General features: G+C 44.9%; 1 protein-coding gene across 3 annotated transcripts in view; it reads left to right on the top strand.

Moving 5' to 3' along the window:
- The first annotated feature begins 5,909 nt into the window (after window positions 1-5,909).
- Window positions 5,910-13,440, top strand: part of Rhogef64c (Rho guanine nucleotide exchange factor at 64C) — a 23,411-nt gene continuing 15,880 nt past the window's right edge. For 2 of the 3 annotated variants that reach the window (XM_078192199.1, XM_078192197.1), the window contains exon 1: window positions 5,910-6,291. The gene's annotated coding sequence lies outside the window, so the exon portion shown is untranslated. Of the gene's footprint in view, window positions 6,292-11,897; window positions 12,289-13,440 lie in introns of those variants that run through there. The other variant, XM_078192198.1, reaches the window with a different exon arrangement.

Below are 13,440 nucleotides of genomic sequence, written 5' to 3'. Positions count from 1 at the left end.
TCAGACACAATAGAAAATGTAAAAGCTAAGATTCAAGATAAGGAAGGGATCCCCCCAGATCAGCAGCGATTGATCTTTGCTGGCAAGCAATTGGAGGATGGGCGGACTCTCTCAGATTATAATATTCAGAAGGAGTCTACGTTGCATTTGGTACTTCGCCTTCGTGGCGGTAGTAAAAATTTGGCGTCGTTAATGGATGATCAATTCGTGTTCATTAATTGGAATATTAACTTTTCTCGCAAACAGGATGAGGATAATAATTATTTAGAGGACAGATATCTGGTTTCCAGTTAATGAGCTCGGAATGATTTATACACTCAATATGATTGATGTGTGCAATGTCTCCATCTGGAATGACTTATAAAATTGATAGTACTGATAGTGTCATTGTATTTCTTTTTTCTTTCGGAAATATGTCATGTTTAGTACTAGTTGCTATCATCGTATATTTCTTTATTGGTATACATATAGTAACAAGAAGAGTGGAGTGTATTGGTCTCCAGTTATATATGAGGACAGATTCATGTAATGCACTTCTCTTCAATAAAACATTATTAAAACGATTATGATGTCTTTTGTCACATATTCTTTACATATTTATTATTAATCATTTGTGTTTGTCACTTTCTTATACTTGTTTTGCAAATTTTTTATGCCGTTAAAATTTAATAATTACATCGATTATAGATATATAGTTATATCCTAGCTGTTTTGGGAAATAACCTTGAGAATTGTTGAGTTTGGAGGTGACTGATAGTGCCATCTGTTAAATTGTGTCAGTATTGTGTTAGTGCCATAAGTGTAGAGGATATATCAGAGTAATCCTCAAGTTAGCTGCAGTTGGTAAATTGGCTAGAAGTTTGGTTGCTGTGCCACGGATATCGCCACCACTTCAAGTAACTTCCGTCAAGGAATGTTGTCTTTTATAATTCGTATACTTTCATCATGCTACGTGTTGTATTTTGAAGCGCAACTTTTACGCAAAGAGAGTTAACGCCATTTCACCCTATATCTTTAACTTAATCTTGAATTTTCAGTGGCAGCCGATCAATGTCAACTATAATGCATATTCAGGATAGTATCCATTGTGTAACTATAATAATTGCTCGGTACATTTCTAGATACTAGTAAACCGATACAAACCGATTGACTAGAAGAGGTGCGAAGCTTATCCGTTATCGTGTTATTCGAATAAATCTCGGGGACATGGTAAATATTGAAATTAGGGGACAGTAAGAATTTGTTTGGTTGAAGGAAGCTATTTTCATTTTAAAATTGACACGTCGTAGAATTGTAGCGTAACTGTTGGATATATTGGTAAATGATTGCAACAATAGGTTTGTTTACACTGATTTGATGTGCCACAGACGTGTATCGCGTTCGTCGAGGAAGGTGGAGCAATAACGAAGCTCTCGTACATACCAGACGGCACTTTCTATTTGGAACGTTGAACGCGTTACAATTTCACTTGTTTCGCGGTGTTCCTCGTCGAGCGAGTCGACAATCAATTTGAACGGAGCTCTGACGACGCCTTGACGAGCAACAAATAAAAAAAAGTAAAAAGCTCATTGTATAGAAGATATATGTAGATAGTTCCGGGTTGGCGACTGTGAGACAACGTTGATCACGCCATTCACGCGGTCGGATAATAACCTTAGGCCTTAGGAGAACGAACCTTTCTCGAAGGGCTCGAGCAATTCGCTAAGAAGGTTGTTAGCGAACTGCACTTCCGATCGCTACAGGTATCGTATGAACCGTGGATAGTAGAATAAATTGAAATCAGATATCACGCAGGTATTAATCTTTGATCGACACGATCGAAATGATTTTCACGAAAGATGACCGGTATATCGCGACATCTTGATAGACTTTAACTGAAAAATAAATTTGACTAAAAATAGTAAAAGGTAATAAAGACATTGAAAATTGTGAATTTTTACTATAAAGTTAGACATAAGGTAGTCACTTAGTACTCTGATGTATCGGTTTAGAACTCAAGCTCATCGATTGTTATTTGTTATATCACTTTCTTGTTCGCCACTGAAATTATTTCAGAGAAAATATAGTACATATAATTTTTAGCGAACAATCGGCTCGCTGCGCCGAACCGAATGCGACTCTTCCCGCTACTCGGTTAGCATTAATCGTGAATGTAGAAACGAAAGGTCGCGGATTCCCACGTTGCGAAAATTACCCTTGGATAACGGCCATATGAGAAATGTTAGTGATCTCGGTCGTGGGTGGTATTTGAGGCATTCCGTTATCCGTTGCACCCACCTCCGTCCTACAATCGTGATATAGATCACAGTTACGGAAAACGCTTTTACACGCATCCAGTCTCTCGAATTAATCGACGCGTGGAATACATTTTACATATATTTCATACATCTACGTTGTATAGTTTCGTGGTTTCGTAGAAACAATGTGTACACATACTGTTATTGCGAATACATTACTTTAATTTGCATTCGAATCAATTAGTTTTTAAATGCGAAAGAATTTTTATTTAATTTTTTTTTAATTTTCATCGAGAAACGTGATCAGATGGTTGCGCGTAATCGAAAATAGCGTTTACAGAACGAAGAAGCTGCTAAATGTTGAAAGTATTTTCGCTTCGTTTACACGTACATATTCCCTCGTTTCTTTCTTCAACGAGAGAAAGTGCTACGCAACACATTTTCATTTTAATTAAATTCGCGCGGGGCTAAGATCCTTTCGATAATAGGTGTACGCGCACATATCTGCGGAGCTTTGTACTCGAAAGTACATTGAATTTCATTCATAGTTATTCATTGAAGCTTCACAAGCTATTCCACGCCGCGGCCATTGTTCATACGGCATTCGATGCGGAAGCGTGAATAGCATATCGGACGAATGAGTTTTACACTTTCAATTTTCTATATTACAATATTTACGACGCGTTGCTGTGCAAATAATTTTCCATGTTAAATTGTGGACGCGTTGTTCGACCGAAGTTGGACGAATAAATTATTCGTAGACCAATTGCATTATGTACACGATGAACAAACAGATTACAAACCGAGCCTGTCCTTAATAACGTTTCGTATGTTTGCCAAGCACAGGTGTAACGTACGCTTTGCAAAGGAAGAGTGAACGCGCGTTGCTCGAGGAAGGAATTTGAAGCTATAGAGTCAAGATCAGTGAAAACGCTAATTATTATGGAGAAATCATGAATGATGTCGCTCGTATTCCGTAGCCGTATCCCATATTTGTATTCTTTTTCCTCGTCCTTTTTTTCTTCGCGCCGCGTTCCGTCTCTTTCTCCCTCTTTGTTGTCACGAGCGGCTCCATCCTTTTCCCGCGAGCAACTCCATTTTTCTTGGGTTCGAAGTCTTCTCTTTCACCGTTCATTCTTTCGCATTCTTTCGCGGCGTTAATTATGCGAAGGACTCCCACGACTTAATAATGCCGCTCAAGATCATGGACTACGGCCGTGTCAGTCTACTACGGCGACTTTTCTATGTGTTCGTGCTCAACCTATTCCTCTCTGTTTTTATCGGCGCTCTACTGTTTCCACAGGTGCTCGTCTTTCGATCGTGTTTGCACCGTTGCCTACACACCGAACATTGAACACACCGAGTGAAAAATCGACAGGTGCTCGAGCGTGTAGCTCGCAAACGGCTGCAACAGGCAGTTCAAAGGGACAGCTGGCATTCTTCTCGCAGATGTAATTTTTCTGTTTGGAAACTTTTGTTTCTCGTCGTCCACCTCGTCGATCCGCCTCGACGGTAACCGTAGTAGCTATTCGCGATCGGTGTACATACATACCCGTTAAAGGGGCCGTATTAGAGATGGTCGACGATGAATTTACCGTGAATGTAAATATGGATATTGGGTTAGCGGAGAATTAAAATTCGGTGTCACACGCCCACATCGTTCCGATGCTGTTACATGGCCATTGCCGCATTTGGAGATGTCGCGACGAGAGGACGAGGGGCGATGGACGAGGGGCGATGGACGATGGTCGAGGGACGAGGCACAGGGGACATCGGTGATTCGACTCTAAAAATTTCTGTCGAACTCGCGGAGGTATACAAGTCGTAGTATGTATATTCGTGTCCGCCCGTGGATGACATACTGCCGAGAAAGAAAGAGCCGAGAAAAGGATAGGAGTCCTGTGAATGCATTCGATAGGCGACTCCAGAGGGTGTACGGTGTATACTGGTAGCTTGAAAATAAAAAGTTCGATCGAGGATGTGCAGGGAGAATTTTCTCGTTCTCCTTGACAGGCTTCCTCCTCTTCTTCCAATGACTCAAGTCCACTGACCGAGACTCGGATGCCTTGCAATAAAGTCGAAGAAAAAGCCACGATCGTAAACCCGGCTTGCTTCCGCAGTTTGCGATAGTTTCGTGGTTGGGGCAATCGGGACTACAGCGAAGCTGTACAATTCGAGGAACGTTACGCTTTTACGAACACTGAAAAATTCAGAAAAGTTTTGCCGACCTACCGATAAAAAACGATCGAGCTTGAAGTTTTCTTCGGCGCGTTCGCGCGACGACGATTGGTGGGGCGTAGAGTGGTTAAAGTTAAAAATGAAATTGGAAGCTCGATTATTTCACCGTAACTCCCGTTTTGGAATTATTATGGAATCATTGTAAAGGCAACTGTACTTGACATTCGCGCGATCGACCGCGACAAACGAACCGGTAAAACGGCGGCGAGACAATGACGAGAACGTGGTTGGAGGAATGAAAAGGATTAGGATAGAAAATCGGAGACTGCGTTTTCTCCGGTCTCGCGCGGGAATCAGCGAAATAACGAAAACAAGCGAACAAAGGGAGCGACGAGAGCGCGTAATGACCCACGCGCTCGATTATCGCGAAGAAGACGGAGGATAGGCGTGTACTTTGGCGAACGATGTGCAGGATAAGGACAAACGGATAGAAAATATGGCCATGATATTTACTAACGCGGTCTCCGCGTGAAAGTGCTCGCTCTTCGCTTTGTGCCGTGCTCGAAGAACGCGTATGGTTTTATATAACGGGTGACATGGCCGGACCTTTTCTCGAAAAATCGGATCGCTCCGGATCCAGGCCGTGTTCTTCGTAGCGCCAGAAGATATCTCTCGCAGGATCGTTATTACCTAATACCGAGATAATCGAACGGCCGTTTACAGTTGAAAACGATACAGAAATGCAACTGCATCTCGGCCAATTTACATTTTTCTACGATACAATATGGGTTTATCAAAGTAATCTGGAGGTCTTTTTATCGGCTTGTTCGGCTCGTTACGCTTATACTCGGATCTTTGGCCGGAGCGTTGTTTAGTACCTTTCGAAATATGTACACTCGGTTTCGTCCACGGTCCATTTGAGCGAGCCAATTCGAATCTCGGTCGTGGTCGATGGGAAAAAGATCGAGTGCGGACCCGTCTGGTTCCTGTTGGCGCGCCGTTACCCCGATTGTTCCTTGCATAGCGCCATTTCGCATTTCGCATTTCGCATTTCGCATTTCGCGTTTCGCGTCTCGCGTCTCGCGTTTCGCATTTCGCGTTTCACATTTCGCGTGTCTCGGGCTCCGCAGATAGGTGGTCGTAAGAGCCTCGAGCAACTGTAAAGGTAGATTCGGCAAGGAATTTCGATGAAAATATTCGCTAGCAGCACAGAGGTATCCTTTAAGGTCTCTTCGGTGCTCCTCGCAAACAAGGACATAAGAGAAGGGGATACCAAGTTGTATAGGCACCTTTCTCGCGGCGCTCGCTGTGGAATGGCAAAAAGAGAGGAGGCACTCTGACGTCACGTCGCCTGGTCGGTAGTGCCGCTAGCCTCTCACTTGGCCGGCGACGTTCGCCGCGTTCGGTTCGATTCGGTTTTTCTTCGCTGTCTCGAGCTCGGCTTTCCCTCCTCCCTCCCTCCCTAACACCCACCCACCCTCCCGCCCCGTCGCGCGATACTCGTTCGATTTCGATTGCCTCGAGCCATCCGATTTCGACCCATTTTGAGCCGTTTCGACCGATCCGCTTCCACTAGGCGCGGTGGCCGCGTGAATCCGTGTCCGCGCCCGCGCCCGCGAACGCGAACGCGAACGCGAACGCGAACGCGGAGGAAGGCACACCTGTGAAAATCGGCACCGAGCCGCGAAAGTGAGACGCACGCGCGAACACGTCCAAATCGAGTTGAAGAGCAAGTGTGCAAACGGCTGTCCCAGTGGTGTTGTTCGGTGTCGTGGTAGGGTGATTTCTCGGTTCGCCAGTGCGCGATTGTTCCGTCGTTGTGCCATGACATTCTGGATACGTTTGTGAATTGTGAATGGATCGGATGGCAGCCGTGGTAAGTTCGCGACTCCGTCCTGCTGCCGCGTTTCCGCTTTGTCCCTGCTATTGCAATCTCGCAGTCGCGAACGCAAACAGGTCGGTACACCCTGCGCGACCGTGCACGCCGCGCGATCCGATGTCTCTCGCCTTAGAAACTTCCTTTATCGTTCGTCATCTTTAAAATAGCCGTCGTCTTCGAAGCAGTTCCGTTCCAGTCCGAATAATAACGTTTCGATTTATCTAACGACACGCCGGTTTCGCGTCGATTCATGGAGATGCAATTTTCGTTCGAGCCGAAGAGACAACCTAATTGGAGGAAAACGACCCTTTCCAGATGGCCAAAGTTCGGACGAACAGGGGGAACTATTTTATGGAACGTGGATTTTACTTTGCGTTTGCCGGCCCGAGAAATCCTGTCGAAGCCTTTTAAAATTCGATCCGGTTTTACCGTCGATTTGCACGCGTTTCTTAATTGACTTACGTAAACGGCTCCGAGTGGACCGTTGACCTTTAACCCTCCGATGACCGACAACTTTTTCAACGGTCAAAGCCCGACAAGGTCCCCAGGGACCTTCTCTATTAATATGGCGTGAGATACATATAATAGTTTTTATTGTTAACCGTAATAGTGCTATTTCAATCTTTTGTGTTCCTATGTTTGTTCCTATGTTGCAAAATGTGTATGGATATATATTTGGGCAGATAAGAATAAAATAATAACAATATTATATTTAATTTATTGGTGTTGCTTCGGTGGCTCCTGCGTCTGTAGCGCTACAAGTATTGCATTTTTTTAAAACAGTGGAATGCTCAACACATACAGGATTTCGGCAAAGAAAGCAGATATAAGCAGTCTTGCGTTGCTTATTCGACTCAACGACACAAACGACAAGATGGTCGATTACGACGTAGTGCCAATGGTGGTGCGGTATCTGTATTCGGTGGTGGTACCTGTTCCGATAATAAAGAAAAAGATACAGTCGTTTGTCTGACTGCGAAGTGGTGATCAATTCATCATGGATAATGAATGATGCGAGTGCAGCAATGTCAACGATGTTGTAAAACATGGCTAGTGGCCATCGTTTTGTTGCACGTTTACACGAATATGTACCCAACATTTGGTCCATTGTGTCGACACCGCATTTACTGGCGTTGTAGTCGAGAATAGCTTCTGGTTTTTTTTTCGGGTTGATATCCTGAACTCTGGTTGTATAGTGCTGAGTTGACAACAACAAAACAGCCTTGTTCTTTTTTGGAACGTAGGAGCACAGTGAAACATCTCCTTGATAGAATCCGAACAGTGTGCTGTATATTTCTCGTGATCTGTGTTTTACAAAAGCAGGTGGCACGCATTTTTTGTTGCTGCCTACGGTGCCAACATAAGCCAACTTTTTGACTTCAAATACAATGCCAATTCCAAGGTTGAAAAAAAATTATCAGCATAAATGGTACGTCCGCTTTTCTCATACCGCTGCACCAAATTCAAGACAACTCGTCGTCCTTGATTCACTTCACGCTCTTCACCAGGCTGCTTTCCGCCATAAATCATACCCTTCAATGGGTAATATGATTGGGAATCGCAGAGCCACCACACTTTTATACCATATTTTGCAGGAACAATTGTTCGTCAACAGTCATCGATTCATGTGGTATATACGCTTTTTCCAAATTAGCCATCATCATTGTCCATATGTCATCTATAGCAGCCGTCTTACTTTCACGTAGCCTTGCTGCGCGAGTATTACTATTATCAAATCGAATAGTTCTGTTGATGGCGTGAAAACGATTTTTACTCATTGCTGCTTTATACAGAGGCAAATGAGCGCATCACCGCCGCGCTGTGCCGATCGTACACGTGTGTATCCGTTTACAATCACTTATTTTTTCGAAGTGCACCACTTCCTCGACAATCGTCCAAACCATAAAACACGAACAAATTACACGAAAATACCTCCACGACTAAAAGACAAGAAAAAATTACATGGAATTACCCACAAGGTCCCTGCGGACCTTGTCGGGCATCGACGCCATAAATGACTTTAACCCGACGGTAATGATGAAAAATTTCACGGAATCGTATCGATGACGATTGTAATCGCTTTCAGACATCCCATTTATAAAAGTCATGAAAGCTGCGGCTGTTCGGACGAACCGTATTAAAATGCCGCATCGTTGAAAACGTCATAGGTCCCCAGGGACCTTGTCGGTCATCGGAGGGTTAAATCGCTCGTACGTTGGAGAACCGTCGAAAAAGCTCTTCCGTCACCTCGCCATGAATAATCGATGTTAAATGTCGACGGCGATCTATCATTAAATACTCGACTCTGGTTTAACAGTGATTTATATACCATGTATCGTTGTTAAACGCGACAGTGCTGTGGCGATAATAATAACAATGATAATAATCATCGGTTGTTTTATTATATCGGTCATTTTGTATACATTCCTTTGACGCGGAGAAACGCGGCCAGTTGTACCACTGGTATGTTCTGGTATTTCGTGCGTGATACGGTACCACGACTTTGAAGCAATTTCATGGATCAAAGAATATACCGTAGAATGTTTTGCCCGGTATAGAAAATCACGCGGACAATCGTAAGCCATCCAACAACCGGAACATTTCCCGGTATCGAAACATTTCAAACAATTATAATACGACGATACTGTTTCGCGTAGAGCTTTGTCTAATCAGGAGGCAGTAGTCGCCGGTTGCAATGAAACTCTGTTTACTGTTTCGTAAGCGTTGGAGCAACTATATATGTATATCGTATATAATATGTATATCGTATGTATTCAAAGAAATTACGACGCATAAACAGAACTTGGTTGCAGTGTGAAAATCAGATTAGAATTAACGATGAACGTTCAAGTTTGAACAGAAAAAGTTTTCACAACTTGATTCGACGCTGATCCTTGGGATCGTCGTCGTTTCTGGACTCCGGCACCATTGTTTTGTTCGCTGACACGAGAGAGAGAGAGAGAGAGAGAGAGAGAGAGAGAGAGAGAGAGAGAGAGAGAGAGAGAGAGAGAGAGAGAGAGAGAGAGAGAACGAGAACAAACATTTTCATTCGATTTGTATTCAAGATTTGTCAAGGGTCGAGGAACAGTTAGGGTCTCGTTCGACAGCTGTTTCCCATGGCGCATTCGGAGCAGTTCGATTCGCGCGATTTGTTCCGTTCTGCGGCATAACAATGGAATACGCGCGAATCGACTTCCATCCGAACCTATCCAAGCCGTATTCCGAGCCAGAGTCGTCTTTTACTCAATCCCCAAAGTACATAATCCAGTACGTTCAGTTTAAGCAAGCATCCTGAGTTTTCTGGCTTCGAGCGTCTCGACCTCCGTCGTTGGTATTCGTGATAGGAATAAATTCTCGGCGAGGCCTACACGGTGTACACGATTCCGGGTTACGATACGGAGCCTACCGGATTGTCTTTTCAATTTTGGTTGTCGTCTTCTCGCGCGATGATTCGAATACGCGACGATTTAGTATAGTTGGTCAAAGGTGAATAGAAATCGCGGAGACGATGTCCGTGTGGTCGAAGGAGCTCTTCCTAAGAATTTTTTCCTATTTATTGGATCGGAACGTTTCATCGCTCGAAAGGAGCGCCGGAGAGCGAAGGGAAAGCGTTGCATTTGGTTAACTCGTTGGTCCAGGTATATTATTTCTTTGTCAAATTAAACGTTTGTTGCGTCGGCGTTTCAGGCTCCGTTTACCGGTAGTTTGTTACATAAGCAGTGTTTCCAAATCATTCGAATCAAGTTTACATAATCAGAGATCAGCGAGTCGCTTGTTTTCGAATGACCATTTTAAATGCTGCAGTTTATTATCGAATAAACCGCCGCGCCGTCTACCATTGTTTCGACATAATGGTACAATATAAATACGTGTCGTTGCGTTATAAGAAAAATGTCAACGACGTACCGCGAACGAGTAAGTTGACCGTAAATTGTCTGTTGTCAGCTGTTGTTGCTCGACAAAATTTGCTTGACTCGTCGGGAAACGACCAATTGCCGCGCTGCAAGCACGGATTCTTGTTTATCGTAGAAATTGTACTTCGTAACTGCGAAAGGTCCGAAACGCGCGTTAGTCTACGCGGTCGAAACTGACCGGGGTAGAGGAAACTTGCAACGTTGCTACACACCTCTCTTACCTCTCTTACCTCTCCGTGGATCGACTGCGCCAACAGATTTCCTTCGTCGCAATGTTTCGATGCGGGTCGTCTCGTCCTTTTCCGAATCGCATCGAATCGGATGGACAAGCTAAAAGTCAAGATGAGCAATCATCTTACCGGTTGCATCATTCTCGTTCCTTGCTGTATCTTCTTGTACTCGACCGCAGAAACAGGAGACTCGGGGAAATACGGCTGTAGCGAAAAATCACGAGAGATAGACTTACGAAACGTTAGACGCTGCGGCCGATAAATAGAAGAACATCCTCCGCGGCGCGGTCTAGGAGCTCTTTAAATGCTACCATTCGAATCCAGTCGAGCAAACAGTTCGACACAATTATTGGCGGCTTGCTCGCGTTTACGCTGCCGATGAAGCTGTCTGATCCGTGCACGCGTGCATACGAGTTTAATATTGACAGATTTTTGCAGACACCGCGAGACCGAGGTTTTCCGCAAGAATGCCTCGAATAGAGCAGCAGAAGGAGATAGCAGCGTATACGATAATTGACTTTACACGGAAATGCGCGCGACGCTAAAACCTTTGCCGTTCGTTACCTTGCCGAGGGACGAGAAGTCGGTCTCGCTCGACGCTACGTCGACGGCGACGGCGACGGCGACGGCGACGTCGGCGCGGTAACTCGATAGCATTTCAAATCCAGAACGATGAGAACAGGGAACAATCGTGAAAGCATCGCGGTAAAATTTCCTCTGATTGTTTTCGTAGAAAGTAAACCCAGTGGGAAGAAGATTCGAATTCTGGCGAGAGTACATGCTCTTTCCCGCGTTTCGAGAGTCCAAACACGCGCAGGAAACACGAAAATCTGCCAAAACGAATGCATTCGCGTTAACGGTCAACGGATAGAAACATTCCCAATACCGACTGTTCGCAAAAGCAAATGAAATTAGCGACCGTGTGGTAAAACGCCGATGAAAAAAAGATTTCTTTACACTGGCCTCACCGCCAGCTAAAACGTTGAAGACGAAACAGGTTGCTCGCGTTACGAGCATAGAAGATCGTTATGCGCGTACCGTACCACTTGCAGAAACTGCTAATTTCTTCTTCGCATTTCATGAAGAGTAAATGAAAGTTTGCAAACTTTTCCCGCGCGCGCGATACATTTCGTTTCGTTGCGGCGTGACCAAAGCCCGAGCTAATTAACGAGCTCTGACCAACTCGATATAAAATATGACCAGGCAACGGGCTAAAAACGCGCGCTGAATTTGAAAGACGAGCGGATTTAGTCGAACGATTTTCGAGCGTTTCACACGCGCATTTTTATTTTCGTTTATCATCCACGTAGGAAATTGCTGTTCGCTCGGAAATAATTACTCTGCGATGTTACATTATACAAGAGCACGCGTAATAACACACCGCTCTTCGTTCTGTAATGTAATCCTGACTTGTGAATCGATCAGTCATCTTCTCCGGACGTTCTGCGCGAGCCGCGAACCTCGAACCTCGAACCTCGGGCCGCGAGCCGCGAGCCGCGAGCCGCGAAGAATGTGTCCAATTCGATTTTGTCGAAGGTTGAACTCAAATTTCGGGCAGATTCGGAATTTGCTCGAACAACGAGTGGTTTAAGTCCCTGGTGTAAGGTGTGACTGCAGGGTTGCGTAACGCGAAACCCAGTAACCTTTTGCGATTCGATGCACCATCCGGATAAGATAATACGCGGGTGCTCGCGCGGGTTCCTACTTTGACCGTAGACCGTTTTGCAGAACGATAACGACAAACAGTTCTTGTAAAAGTCGAATGTTCGATGAACGAGTCACGGTGGTAGAACGGCGGTGCGTGATGTTCATGACAAGTCGTATCTTCCATTGCGCAAAATATTTCTTTGGTAATAAGAGCGTTAAAAATGTATAAATTATACCGAATTTTCTCTTTGGAAAAGTTTGCGTGCGCAAACCTACGGGCGAGACGAAATTAGGCTGGTGTCTATCGAGCATTGTTTCCATTAATTAAGCTTTATTCTTTCTTAGAATGTTGCCGCTGTTGCTGCGAGCGATCCGTCTGCCCGAATATATCGTTTATTTGTGAAAGCGGAGATTTCTGCAGAGCATTCGTATACCTAACGAGTCAGGGCGCGCATCCCACGGAGATTATCCGAAACAATTCGGATAAATATTGTCCAATTCTGATTTTGATACGTTCGAGAATTATCGAGTGTAACGTAAAGTCCGGATGTTCGCGATCCCAGTTCCTATTTGACACAATGGTGGATCTCTTTGCGAGTTTCGAGCAAACTTTTAGACCATGAAGAGAAGACAAATGGTGATGACCTGTTTAGAGCCGCCGTCGATGAACCGTTGGTCACGGGGAACGCCTGGGAGTTGGGAGCAAAAACTTGGAAATGCGACGGGCGACCGGTTTCAATTCTCGCTATCGAGAAAGGAAACATCGACTTTCTTCCTGTCTTTCTATCCGTCTCTCTTTCTCCGCATTTCGTTCCTTCTCTCTCTCTCTCTCTCTCTCTCTCCCTCTATCCCTCTTTCCCGCCGCCTTCGCGTCTCTCTTCCTCTCCGGAGAAGCTTTTCGCCACTGTCTTTCTTTCGAACGTAGAAATTCCCTCGCTTACTTTTTACAGCTCGTTCCGCGCGAATCGAAGCGACAATTACTTGGTCGCTGTTTTACTCGTGCAATGAAATTGGCTTCGTTAATTTTCAGCAGGCAGCGGCTTTCGATTCTCGGTTATCCCTTTACTTTGCGTTCGATCGCGATGCTCGATCGCCGCGGCTTTATCGCAAACGAGCTTCCGAGAACATTGACTGTTGCGGTACCTTCGGCAACATTTTTTCTAATTTCGTACATCCAATTGAACAGGAGATACGGAACCGGGGGGAGGGGGAGGAGGCAGAGAGAAAAAAAGATTCGGTCGAACGCGGTTCTCCGACTGTACAATGGTATGCAAATGCGTTCGAGCAAGAGACTTTGGAGATGACGAGAGAAAGAGCCAAGAGTCGGGAGCCACGAGTCGAGAGCCGAGAGCCGA

The sequence above is a fragment of the Augochlora pura genome, chromosome 10 (genome assembly GCF_028453695.1).
Source record: "Augochlora pura isolate Apur16 chromosome 10, APUR_v2.2.1, whole genome shotgun sequence".
Classification (NCBI taxonomy): Eukaryota; Metazoa; Arthropoda; class Insecta; order Hymenoptera; family Halictidae; genus Augochlora; species Augochlora pura.
Note: the sequence above shows the minus strand (reverse complement) of the source record. Positions and strands in the feature narration are given on the sequence as shown.